This window comes from Plectropomus leopardus, chromosome 20 (assembly GCF_008729295.1).
Source record: "Plectropomus leopardus isolate mb chromosome 20, YSFRI_Pleo_2.0, whole genome shotgun sequence".
NCBI lineage: Eukaryota > Metazoa > Chordata > Actinopteri > Perciformes > Serranidae > Plectropomus > Plectropomus leopardus.
Window position 1 is genome coordinate 13259745 of NC_056482.1, and position 13437 is coordinate 13273181.

Sequence of the window (13437 nt, forward strand, 5' to 3'; positions counted from 1 at the left end):
AATGATGGAAATCTTATTGATTTACCATTGATTTCCATCCAAGATCAATGGTGTCTGAAGATTTGCTTGACTTTAAAGCTGCGCAGACTCCCCTCCCTAACCAAAGAGGGGAAAAGGAAACAGGAGTAAATGTCGTCAGGATCTCAAAGCACATTTTTGTCAGCAAATCAGGGAAAAGCTTTTACACGAAAAGGTGACAAGGCTGCCAAATATAATATCACTCCTGACATGTGAATGGAGAGCACTCCCGACAGTTAGCCCATCAAAACCCGCTTGATCTCACACTTGTCGCGATTACATGACACATTAAAGCCATTTCAGCGCCAACATTTTCTCACCCCTCCTTTTTTTTCCCCTCTCATTGCAGAGTGTTCACCTGTAGGAATGTCTGCCTTTTTAATAATATACAGTACCTTTACAGCAAAATGCATTTCCATATAGCGCAGCTAGGCCATGTGAGGATAACTAAAAACGAAATAAATGTTGATGACAATAAAAATGGTTAGACTTAATCTATGGCGAAAGACAGTCAAAATAAAGTAAAGACAGCAGTCTGTGCATGTGGTTTGAAGTTGCTTCTTTCAGGATTTTTGGCCCTCGTACAACACATTTATCACTGCCACCAATCATTTTGTCGTTGCAATTCAATTATTTGTTTAATTTCAGTTGTATAAGCCCCCACGGGTGCAATGTTTTTCATATTATTTTCAGTGAAAATTTGGAAATACAGGCTCAAAGGGTATGCAAAATTGGGAAAATGAGAATTAACAATTTTCAAGTTTTTCAGAAGAAAAAAAAAAATCAAAACATCTACCTATAACCCCAAAAAATATGCCTGTAACAGTGTTTTGCTTTTGCTTGTCTGCGTAAGTTTTAATGTACATATTCACATTACTATAAAATTATCCTCTTGCTTTATAAAATATATCCAAATAAATTAGATTTTTATCAATTCTTGACCCATGACAATGTATAAAAACAATTTAATCAATCAAACATCATTTAAACATTTGAAAACCTTTTTGAAGAGACTGAGCTTTTTTCTTTCTCTGACAGAAAAGTAAGGAAACAAAGGGAAAACTGATCAAAATGTCTCAAGAGCTTTTTTGTCTGGAAATCAAAGAAAAGCTTTTTAGAAAAATGTGACACAGCTGCCAAATATAATATCAATCCTGACACAGTAGTGAAGTGCGCGTCCAGCCGTTAGCCCATCAAAAGCCCGCCTGATTACACTCATCACGATTACAGGAGACATTACTGCCATTTCTGCTCAGACGTGAATCAAATATGAATGGGTTTTCTCTCTGAAGGGTGCAGGGAGGTAACAGATGTCTCTGGAAGGAATTTGGAGGTGAAGCGTTATTTTGAGTTGATTTTGGGGAGATGGTTCTACTGAAAGATGAGAGTCGATGGAGGGATAGGGATGACCCAGTAAGGGCAGAGCGGGGGGAAATAAGGGAAAGTGGTGACAAGCAAGAATGGGGGTTGAAATAAGAGGAGAACACATACTTAATTTAACTTAAGACTACAGGCTATTCATAAAGTAACATCTAGGGGTGCATTTTAGACTCTACATCACATCTGCACTTATTGTCATACTTCAAGAATTTAACTTTGAAATTCACTCATTACATTTCAAGTCGCAAAAGATTTCCTTGTTCTGAAATGTCAGTGAGGACATCTGGATATCACAAATCAGAGAAAAACATTAAGTATGAACATAAAGCATCCTGTGTGTGTGTGTGTGTGTGTGTGTGTGTGTGTGTGTGTGTGTGTGTGTCAATAAAGAACCCACTGTCAACTGCGTCCTTCTCTCTGCTACATAAATATTTCATCAAATTTTATGTGGCATATTTAGCGTGGGATATATGTAGTGCCATATAGAAAATTTTGTTTTACTAATGAAAAAAAATGCGTTTTATGTTAGTAAGGTCTAATAAAGATGTTTCCCCTGTATTCCCTTGCCACATTTGGGCTAAAACTCTGGCAATTACAGTTTAATACGTCATGTTATAAATCCTGACTTACTTGTTAAAGTATGACTGGGTGTCCCGAATATTTTCCTTTGAAAATTGCTGTAACTTTGCACTTCATTAAATAAGATTTTCCTGCAGCAGTGCACAGGTGAGTACAGCTTTTGAAGAACCACAGTGCATGAAAGATAATTGGTCAGGATACTTATCACATATATTTTTAAAAATAATTTTATACTTAAGAACAAAAAACAAATAGCAAAGATAAAACAAAGAGCAAATAAACATAAAGTAGCATTCTTGTTTTGGCAGCATCACCAAAGTGATACACATGTGCCTCAACATACCCAATCATGTGTTGAGTTTGGCTCATACTGTCAATTTCAACAAGTACTAAGGTCCAGGCACACCATACTGACATCAAAGAACTAGCAGCAACAAAAGCCAACGGTTGTGTTGCCTCATCGCCTCCTATCTCCTGTCTCGGACAAAACGTTTCACATGAACACATCACAAAAACTACAGCCAATGGCCTAAAAAGCATGTATGTTCTGCACCTGCGTGAGAGGGAATAACTCTCCATAGCAGCAGATGCTGGTCATCTGTATTCGCCAATCAAAAAGTAAGATAGGACAATCAGTAAATAATAACAGTTTCTGCTAAAGAGCTGAAAACTAAAGGAGAACGATCTTGGCTTATATTACATGTTTATTTCTCACTCTCTCACTCTCGAATTTAGTCCTTTGTTTACCCTCCTAACTGCAGATTCCCTTCTCATGTTCTGAGCTGAACTGCCAATCAGAGTAATTTTATTCACCAATGGGCTGTGCAATCTCAACACATTCTCACTCAAAGTTGTCACATATCGCCACTTGTCAGAAGACTACTGAGTCTACATATTACACTCTAGGTATCCACCTGTGTCTGCTGGTGACGTTCTTAGATACCACAACCAATGTCGGTATGTCAACAAAGAACAGAAAGCATATGGTTAGGATAGGACAACAAAAGCACATGGCAACTAATGTTCAGATGTCAACAAAAGCACATAGCTAGGATTAGGCAGCAAAGGCACAAAAGCACATTTGGCTTAGGCTACAAAGGCACAGGTGGTTAGGTTTGGGCAACAGAAGCACTGGTTTAGGTTTAGGAATAAACATCAGGGTTTGGCTCTACATCATTATGGGGAGTGAACTCCGGGCTCCTAGCTGAAAGTCCAGGGTTTGTTGGACCCATCCACCACCCCTCCTATCCGCCCAATAAGGACCCTTGTGCTCCTTATATCATTACCCGCAGCTTTCTACGTATGGCCGAAACAGGTTCCTTCCAGCCACGTCATCAACTGATGCTGCACATCCACGTATCACACAGCCGCACCATCTGCCCAAAAGGCTGTATACCATAACACTGTGAAAGGTAGCTTTTGGTGTTGGTGTTTTACACCGTAATCACTGACAAAGTATGGGTTTATAAAAACCTTGGAATGAGAATGGGCTGGCCATCTCCAACACATTTCAACATACTGAATCTACTAGAAACAACACAGACACAACAGCAACAGACACTCATAGACGGCCAAACATTGACTGACAGCCGACCATTTGCTTGATGTTTCAGGGCCTTAAAGGCCAATTTATATGTCTGTACTAAAGGATGATCAAGGCTTTAGTCTTGATTCATCTCATTTAAAACTCAGATTGTGTGAGATCAACTGTCAAACCAGTTACAGATATGTAAATACAGTACTTTGTCAAGTTCTCCATTTAGCAAACTCCTCTTCCCTTCTTTGCATGCACACGTTTTGTGTATTGGGGTTATTGGTGTTAATCTATACAGTATATTCCTCTTGGTGTACAGTACTTGTGAGTGCTACAGGATGCTGCACCTAAGCACCAGAATGAGACTGTCACTCAATAGACAGGCAGACAGTTTGAGCCATGAAATATTCAGAAGTAGCTGCTTATCTTCTGGCCTCACTACCACTAAATGAGGTAGCATTATTAACCCTGCCTATCATCCATTCCTCTCCCTTTCTTTTTTTCCACAGTGATAATACCATGCTGTCCTTAGCTGTCCATGTCGATGTTTGTTCTTTTTTTTGTATGTCCACCTCTGTATCACACGAACAAACTCCCACCACATTTTACTGCTCAAAGACATGGCCTTACAGATTTATAAGTGGTGTGTGTGTGAGTCATGTGGCTAAAACAACATCCTCAGGTCAACCAGGAAAGAAAATGTGCTTTTTATACACACTATTATGCAGGATCTTTCACTTTTCTTTTTGTTTTTGCCTAAATCTTTCTCTTCTTCATTCCTCCACTTTTAAGTACCTATATAACTTCCTTGTCCATCCACCACTCATCTTTTTTCACTCTCCCTTTCTCCACAGGTACCTCACCCTTTCTAACGCCCCATTCTTATCATGCTATCCCCTTCTCACTTCTCTCTGCCCTTCCTCCACTGGCCATATCTTTGACGGACAGGGATTACATGGAGGTGCTAATGCGGGGTACTCTACTCTAGATAAGCTCCATTTGTCAACACGCTGCAATTTCCATACCAGACACTGACAAATGCTTGAGTGAGTAATTTGCTTACAGTAAAATCTAATTAAAGTATGATAATGGTACACCTATTTAGCCAAAGTGAAGTTTGGGGAGAGTGAACTGGTAATTGGACCTTACTTGAGGATAAAGCTCTTATCTTTCAACTCTTAGTAAACAAACACCACATGGGGGAATTATTCAATGGAATTCATGAATTCTGTGGCCAAGTCAAAATTAGGCGGCTATATGTGAGCTTATGCTTCAGAATTTCTTTAATTTTACTGCCCGAGGTCATTTGTCAGTAAATGTTTATCTAAAATAAATTATTAGTGACTTTTTGAAAATTATAATTAGTGTGTTGGACTGGTTGTTTTCTTCTGATGAGCCTCAATCAGCCACGCTGTGGTAATGGGGCTATTGAGTTGGTATATGGTAAGCACTGAGCCTCAAATCCAGTAGGGTCTGTGGATGGCGCCACCAGTAGCCAGCCAGTCTCTCCCCCACCTCCGCCCTCCTCCCACCTCCCTAGCGAGGAGCACTCAGAGCCAAGGTCCAGGAATTAGCCCCAGCACCCGTCCAGACAACAGATCAATGGGCCCGGTCCTGTATTGATAGGGCCACTTGGACTCCAGAAGTGCCTGCTAATCCCTGCAGTTTATCAGCTACACTGGCTGCTGGGATCAGGCTTATGTCTGTGAACGCATACTTGCATGCTCTCTCACACTCACACACACACACACACACACACACACACACACACACACACACTTTGCTGTACACACAATTCCTCGCACACTTTACCCCAAACCACCACTCACACACTTATGTCTCTACCTCTCTTATCGTACTCGCCCTTTCCCTTCAACGTGGCGTCAATTGCATTACCTCGGGTGTTAGGGCCGCGGCTATAGAGTTGCCTTGTTTGAGTTAGCCGTGGCTGGGTGGCTGTAACTATATCCAGTGTCCTGCTGAAGGGGCAGGAGGCTGGCTGGCTGGTAGACAGAAAGTCTGACCGGAGTGTGGCCCATTGATTCTAATGGGCTTTTTAGAGAGCCTAATGATGGGAATCTGTTCACGCCTCGCTTGTCACGCCTAATTAAGCCAAAGCAACAATGAGTCCATTCACACTGGCTCAAGTTACCTCTCTCACCCTTCCCTTTAGAGCTGGTTTTGCTCATTTTGACCAGGGTAAAATGACACAGGCACTGGGGCTGGATGTTGTGGAGCCATTTTGCCAACTTCCTGTTATGTTACCGCTGAATCAAACACTTCATGTTTCTCATCTTATACAGCCTTTCATGCACTTATTTTCAATAAGTTGTATCTTTTGTCAACTGTATACATTTTCTCTTGTCCGCATCAACTCAGCATTTTTTGTACTAATCTATAATATTTTCAGTGACATCTTCAATAAATATAGCTTTTTTAAAAAAATCTACAGGAAGCTTCTAATGCAGAAATACTTAACTTGCTTCACCCGGGGGCCACTTTTCCAAAATCACAGGAGGCCAGGGGCCAATTTGTAGGATTTAAGGACATTTGTGGCTTAGCTTGGGCCTCTGTGGGGGGGTTCAGGGGTCTTCCAATGGCACTTTTTTAATAGCTCTATTTCAGTGTTTACTTTTTATGTACTCCCGGATCTTATCTACAATCAAAGTACAACAAATATCACAGTGTAATCAATATATTGTTATTGTGAATTAGAAAATTATCGTAGGCCATCAACTGAGTAACATTGTCGCAATGGCTTTAGTAGAATAATGTTGGTTCAATGTTTCTGTGCTGATCACTCACTCAGGAATTGCAGTAATTGGGTAAGTCCCAATTCCCTAAATTGCCTCCACGTTTCTCTCATTTGCATATTTCCCAAAAGAGCAAAATTAGGGGAACTGGGAAAATGTTCATGATGGCCGGCAGAAACAATTTATGGGTCAATCATTAAGTATGGGAACTGGGGTGTGCCCAAAGAATTGACTCAGGATTTGGATGAGTTATATACAGGAAAGCCTTAAAAATCTACTCGCACTGGTCTCGGTGACAGCAATTTGTCATTGATTGCTCAGACACTCAACACGCCCGTAATTTCCCTCCAAAACCAGCCTAAACAGTGAGCTTTTAAGAAAGGATGTCACTTGGGGCGGAACTGAATATTCTTACCACAAAGCCAACAAGTTGCCAACAGTGGTGATTAAACAGTACAGAAACAAAACACTCACACAGGCTTAAGAGATTCTTAGTTCCAGCACGGAAAAAAAATGTGGCTAATGGCGACTTTACAAAATCACAACATGTAAATTTGCCTTCAGTTGTCTGTTATTATCCACCATTGCCATTTATTAATCTTGCTTTTTTTCTGTGCATGTTTTTGTGGTTCACCTCCTGTAAGGTCAGACTGAGTAGCTTCCTGTCAGGCTTGCTGATGGCCGTACATCAGGTGTGTGATGGAGCCAGCAGATAAACGGCATGCACCACCTTGCTCTCTAGCCCTGTTTGTGTACACATGCTTTTAGCCAGCCACTTAACTGCCAGGATTAGGTCTGTAAGAAGATAATTGCAGGGTGAATGTAGACAGTGGTTGCTGTGTGTGACTCAAAAGATCCATAGACACCTTTTGTTAACCTTTACCTGTGCTTTTGTCTCAGGGCGGAGTGTCTCTGTAAGGAGGGAAGGTAAAAGAGAGAGTGTGTGAGTGTGTGGGCTGGACACTACCTTTGCAGTGGGGACTGTTTGTTCGCTCTGACATGAATGCTGTCTAAAGCAGGGGAGTGTCGGTAAATATTGATCTCCTGTCTGTTGCTGCATGAAGCACTCTGCCGCAGACTAATTCACCCTCTAGCTTTTTCTCTGTTCATCTCCTCTTCTATTCATCAGGCTGTTTGACATGGAGACAACAGTTCAAATATGACATGACGAGACATACAGTATTGGGGCATTATGCAAGATCTAAAGACAGTTCTGGCAACAAGGAATGGCTTTCATACAACACTTAAAGAAGCAGTATGCAATTCTGGAAAAAAACAGCAGATTCTTGAGTTTTAGCAGGTCATTAAATACTGGCGTTGTTGGGTTGGTAGGTGGAATGAACCACCAACCCAAAGCATTGGTATTTGATGACCTTGAAGTGAGACTCAACAATGGTCTACAGCATGTTTTACCCTGCCTGTTCAAGGCAGGAATATCTTGCTGCTATGCTGCCTCAACTTTCTGTATAAAATAAAAAAGGTACACTCACGCAATGGGGGGACTGGTAGTAACAACGCTGAAACTGTATATGTAAAAGGGACAGCTGGCAGGATAGAGTTATGGGTGGGACGGCTGTTACATTTTGACAGCACGTTATGCCTGAAACCCACCGCAGGAGATTCAAAAAGCAGCTGATAGCAGTTAGTGTCTAACTCAAAGATGAAGAACAGTGACCAAAAATGTCCGCAAATTGGGAAAACAATGAGATTCGGGAGCTTCTTACCCTCTGAACAGAGGACGAGATAAGCTGACACATAACAGAGATAGTCAGTGCTGCTGACGCATGTTATATGTCAAAGACGCTGTTATGTTGAATGTCATGCCTATCATACCTGTCATGCCTTTTTTGGTTCTGTGATGCCAGCCTACTATCTAAAATCACACACTGGAGCAGCAGGTGTGTTTGGTTCTGTGTAGAAATGCAAAGAGAGAAGCCCAACCTCAGACTTTTCTTGCCTAAACTTAAGGAAATAAACCTAAATTCAAAGTGTTTTACCTACATTGTAGGTTTATTTTGAAAAAAAGACTATGCATTTCATGAGCAGTCACTGCACATTTCCTGTGAAAATGGACATGGGTTTTGAAAAGGCACAACACATGTGATGAGTGTAAATTGTCTCACCATCCCAGAACATCCAAAACTGATGCAGGAGGGCAGATAGCACATCATATTTTGAGGAATAGCGCTTCTGATAAAGCAAGTGTATTTGACAAGTTCAGAGAACGTTTTGATTTCTCTCCAGAATTACATAATGTAACTTTGATTACTGAAATAATACAGACGAGAACCAGGCTATGCCAAAACCTTCCTTAAATGACTATTTTGTTAAAAAAAAAAAAAAAAACTTTCTGCAAACATATTTTACTAATCAATGAAATCATTTAGACAGCTTCTTCGGTGAACTTGCCAAAATGGTGTTTATGTTTCGATACAAGGAGCTGTCAGTGAATATGAATGTGAAATCTGATACAGTGATACACATGACAGGATGCTGGAGCAGTTAAATATAAGCAAATATGTAGAGCACAGTGTTTGTGTGCTGCACTGCTGGCACTGAGCACTGTCATGCTGCTGCTGCATGTCATCTGACCTAACACTTCTGGAAAGCAAGTCTTGTGATTGGTGGAAAGACAGGAAAGACAGCCTCATTTAGAGGTCCTGACCGTGACTTCAACCCTTATCCTTCAGAGGCAGGATGAGGAAAGAGAAATGAGATGACTGCCAATAGCAGACTAATGCATAAGGCCCTGCAGCTATCATTAAACTTTTCAGTCAATAGCAGGCTGTGATTTAACAAGAGAACAAGAGATGGGTTTTTAGGTAAACACAAACACAGAGCATGAAAGGAAGGAGGTGGGAGAGGGTGTTTTTTTTATCTGTGTGAACACTGTATTTTCCCCTAAATCTCAGCGCGTATTGCCCGTTTGTGCATGTTTTTGCTGTACAGTATAATCCATTAAAGATTAATTGTTTAACTTTTTGCCAGTATGTGCTTAAAAACATCACAAGAGCATGTGCATAATAGGATGCCCTCATCTCTAAGTTCACACGGCGCCTTAAACATGGCCCGAAGGTGCTGTGATCAGTTGGGGCCCTGATGACTTTACTTCTGCTGCATTTGGAGTATGTTCAACAGATGGTCCTGATAACACCACTTATCTTTCGCCAAGGGTTGCATTGGGTTTTCTGGTTGAAGGCCTGGGGTAGCTGGATCACACCTAACATGACTTTTTGACAGTGTAAATGTGCAAATTCATCTTCACTGGAACCATGAATCATCCAATACAGCACAGTGGTGACAGAAACCGGCTAGAAAGACACACATGCCAGTTTAGGCTTTGAGAATAAATGAAAAATAATTATTTTAGAAGACATTTGGGCTTTGAACTTGGTTGTTTTACAGTACTGTGCTACACGAGGAAATGAATACAGTGACTTCTAATGCATAAGATAAATTTGAATGTGTTTATTGCATCACATCAGCTCATATGCCAGATATCCTGCTTTGTGTTAATATAAGCCAGTGGTAAGGCCCTCCTATGCCCAACTGGCCTTTGCATATATTAACAAATTATTATTATTATTATTATTATTTATTTAGAGAAGTATTATTATTATTGTTATTTTTAGTATTATTATTATTTCTTTTTTTTTCAGCTTTCAGGTTTGGAAGACCCAAATACACAAGCTAATTCAGCTATCAAATTCCTTCTCTGTTTTTGTTGTAATTATCAGATGTTCCACTATAAGAAGATGATTGGCTGCAAGCAAACACATTCAAATAATAATTTTTTCTTTAAATCTGGATACTAAAAAGATCAAATACGGTACTGTTTGACTGGTGAAGTTTCAACATTTCTTGGTACTGGGTTATTCGATCAAAACCTTTCTGCAGTACATAAGCTCTGCAGCTCTATTCAGATAGAAAGTAAATCTTTAAGTAATGACATATCGAATTACTGGCATCAGTTCATTCATGGGGCAGGTGAGGAGAGTTTCTGAGTTTGTTTTGAGTGTAGTTTACAGCTATCCCATCACCTGTCCCTGACAGTGCCTAAGGTGCCAACTGTCCTCACCAGATTGATTTGGGGGTTAACTCCTGCCCAACATCTTTCACAGATTATTTAGTCAAGCTGTTGGGAATAAAATGATGATTGTGAAACAGTAAAAGCTTGGCAGGCTTGCTCAATGTGTTTCTTGTAAAGGATTCTCATGATGTTGAGACATTAAAAAGGACGCCTTTGTTTTGTGAGTTGCTGTTCAAAGGAGGCATACAGAGAGTTTGTTTTCGACATCCTCGGGGGTTTACCATAAACCCTATCGTTGTACAAATTATTCTATGTCAGAATGGCAGAGGGAAACAAATCAATGTCACTCTCTGTCTGTTTTTTTGTGTCAGGATTGTGACCAGGCTGGGGTGGGTGGGTTCAAACACTAGCCAGAGTGACGACAAAGCACTGAAAGTAAGTTAAGACATAGTATTGTGTTTTTTTAAAGCAAATTTAGATGAGTAGATATTATCTTCAACATGGAAGGCCAGAGAGGACAATTTATTTCATGATGCTGACAAAGAGCAGTCCTTGGTGAATTTGAGTGCAATGTATTTGACTTGGCAGGTCAGCATGCAGAGAAATGTTCAAAAGTTTACTATACTACATGCATGCACGCTTCTATTCACATAATGGGTATTGAATTAAGAGTAAATAAATGTATCAAATATGGCTGTCAGCATTAACGTGTTAATTACAATGCAATTAAGGTCTCTACATAACACATTCCAGTTTTTAAATTGTGTTAATTGCCAACCGACATTCCTGTCTTTAAGAGGTCTTACCGTGCTGAGTTTTAAAGCTAGAGTGACGATGGTATCATGCGAAACATAAGACCTAAGAAATGTAGTGGTATTAACAATATCATGCCAACATCTCAGAAAGTGTGTTGAACAATGCTCCAAAAATAGGCTAAATTTTGGCGATGGAAAAACAGCATGGACATTTCACGGGGGTCCTTTGACCTTTGACCTCAAGATATCTGAATGAAAATGAGTTCTATGAGTACCCATGAGTCTCCGCTTTACAGACATGCACTCTTAATGCTAATCCTATGCAGTTTTTTGCTGTCATTTGATTACTAATGAAGACAATTTGATAAAGCTTGCTTTACCTTGCCTTTACGGACTTTGTAACCGTTTTGATATGCAAAATTATGGAATTGTAAACATGATTAAAAAAAGTCATTAATCATGATTAACTACTGAAATTTTGCGATTATTATTTTTAAGACTTGAAAAATGAATTGTTTGACAAATCAAGTACTCTTTTGTTATCAGTATCACATTTTTAAGATGCTAGTTCTGGTATTTTACACACACACACACACACACACACACACAGACAGACACAGACACACACACAACATGTATACACACACACATACACACGCACACAGACTCCTCATCCTTGAGCTGCAATATAAACACATCCGTCAGCGCCATGCAAGAGAACGTATTCACAGCTGTCTCAGTCAGGCAAAATCAAAGATGGTGGCGTCCGCCCAACACGGCGAACATGACATCTCGTCCTCGCGTTTTCCTCCTGACAGCCCCTGGTTCTTGTCACCCCAACGCCATCCTGCCTGCCTTCATAACCTGTTGGACAGCACAGCATGTCACAGGCCGGGCCTCTTGGCGTGTCACGAGGCTGATCAACCCTGTGTGGCAGCTACCTGACGCCCTGTCTGGCAGCTCACCTCCATCACTGTCACGCTCTCACATTCCAGCTTCTTGAGGCCCCATCACAAGTGTGATTTATAGCGCGGAAAATGGTGAACGCCAGGGCAAAGCTTCAAAACTTGGCCTCTATTTTTTTCTTGATCTTGAGCAACTTTATACAATACTGACACATGTTGAAAATAATGGCTTTTTGTAAAACTATCACAATTTCCTTAAGTAACTTTGGTAATTTGTTGTAAAATCCCTCTCTCTGTCTCCATGGCTTCATGATAATTGTTGCCGTGCCGCCCGAGGGTAAGAAAGCTTCTAAAACGTCTGTACTTTGTTGTGTTTGACAATCAGGGTCATCTTGATGGCTGACCTCTCTGTTGTTCAGGTCTTGCTTGGACAGCAAATATGTGTATTGAGGTGCACTGTTCCAAGCCACCCGCAGACACTGAACAGGCTCGTGGTGACAGATAAGTAGCGAGACGAGTCCTGACAGGTCACAGCTTCTAACACGACGTGACACCTAATAAGTGGTGTTTTTCTCCCAGAAACATGCATACGCACACACTCATGAGCATGGGGCCTGAAGGTTCTCCAAATAATAAAAGAGAGGAGAGCTTTTGGTGGCAAGAGATGAAAAAGGAGTTAGTGAAAGCACCAGAAAGTTTCTCTCCCTCAAGCCTCCATCTTGTAATGTTTTGAGTAGCATGGAAACAGTTTGGCTTTGCTCATTTTGTTTGCATGATTCTTTTAAACAGTCAGCAGCACTGACAGATTCCTATTTTGTCTGATTCCACTCTTTGATTTTATATTTACATGTCCTCACCAAGTCCCGTAAATGAAAGGAAAGAATTGGGAATATCAACAACTCTGTGAGTATCGTGTTAAAAAGCCCTGGATTATGGTTTTGTTTGTTTATTCTGGGTTTTATTCATTCGCTTTGTGTTTTCCCGGGGCACATTTGACTCTACAAAGATGAGGTTAGCAGCTGGTCACGTCTCTGCGATGCTTCACATGATTTAGCCAAAGTGAATGGTGCTGTTTGTTGAAGATGGGTAGGGAAAAGACCCTTTGTCAGATTTGGGGGATTTTTTGGGGAAGAGGGCTCAAACAGGAATGTTCCACAATAATTTTACAATTTTGAGAGGAAGATTTGTGGTAATGTTTGGTGATGATGTTTTCTCAATAGTGAATAACACATAAAATGTGAACTTAATCTGATATTCTCTGTGGGCGCAAGAGTTTGTTTATTATTTAAGGGACAGAAATGGTGGATATGAAGTTCTACACAAAATTTTCTGTATTTTTTAAATGTATCCAATTGCTGTTTTGCACACTTAAAGGACTGTTCCATATTTATGAGGGAGAAGGGGGTGGTTGGTCATATATGGCAAATGAATCTTTAAAACATTGGGGAGGGACTTATATTTTAATTTATTCATTTTCTATCTA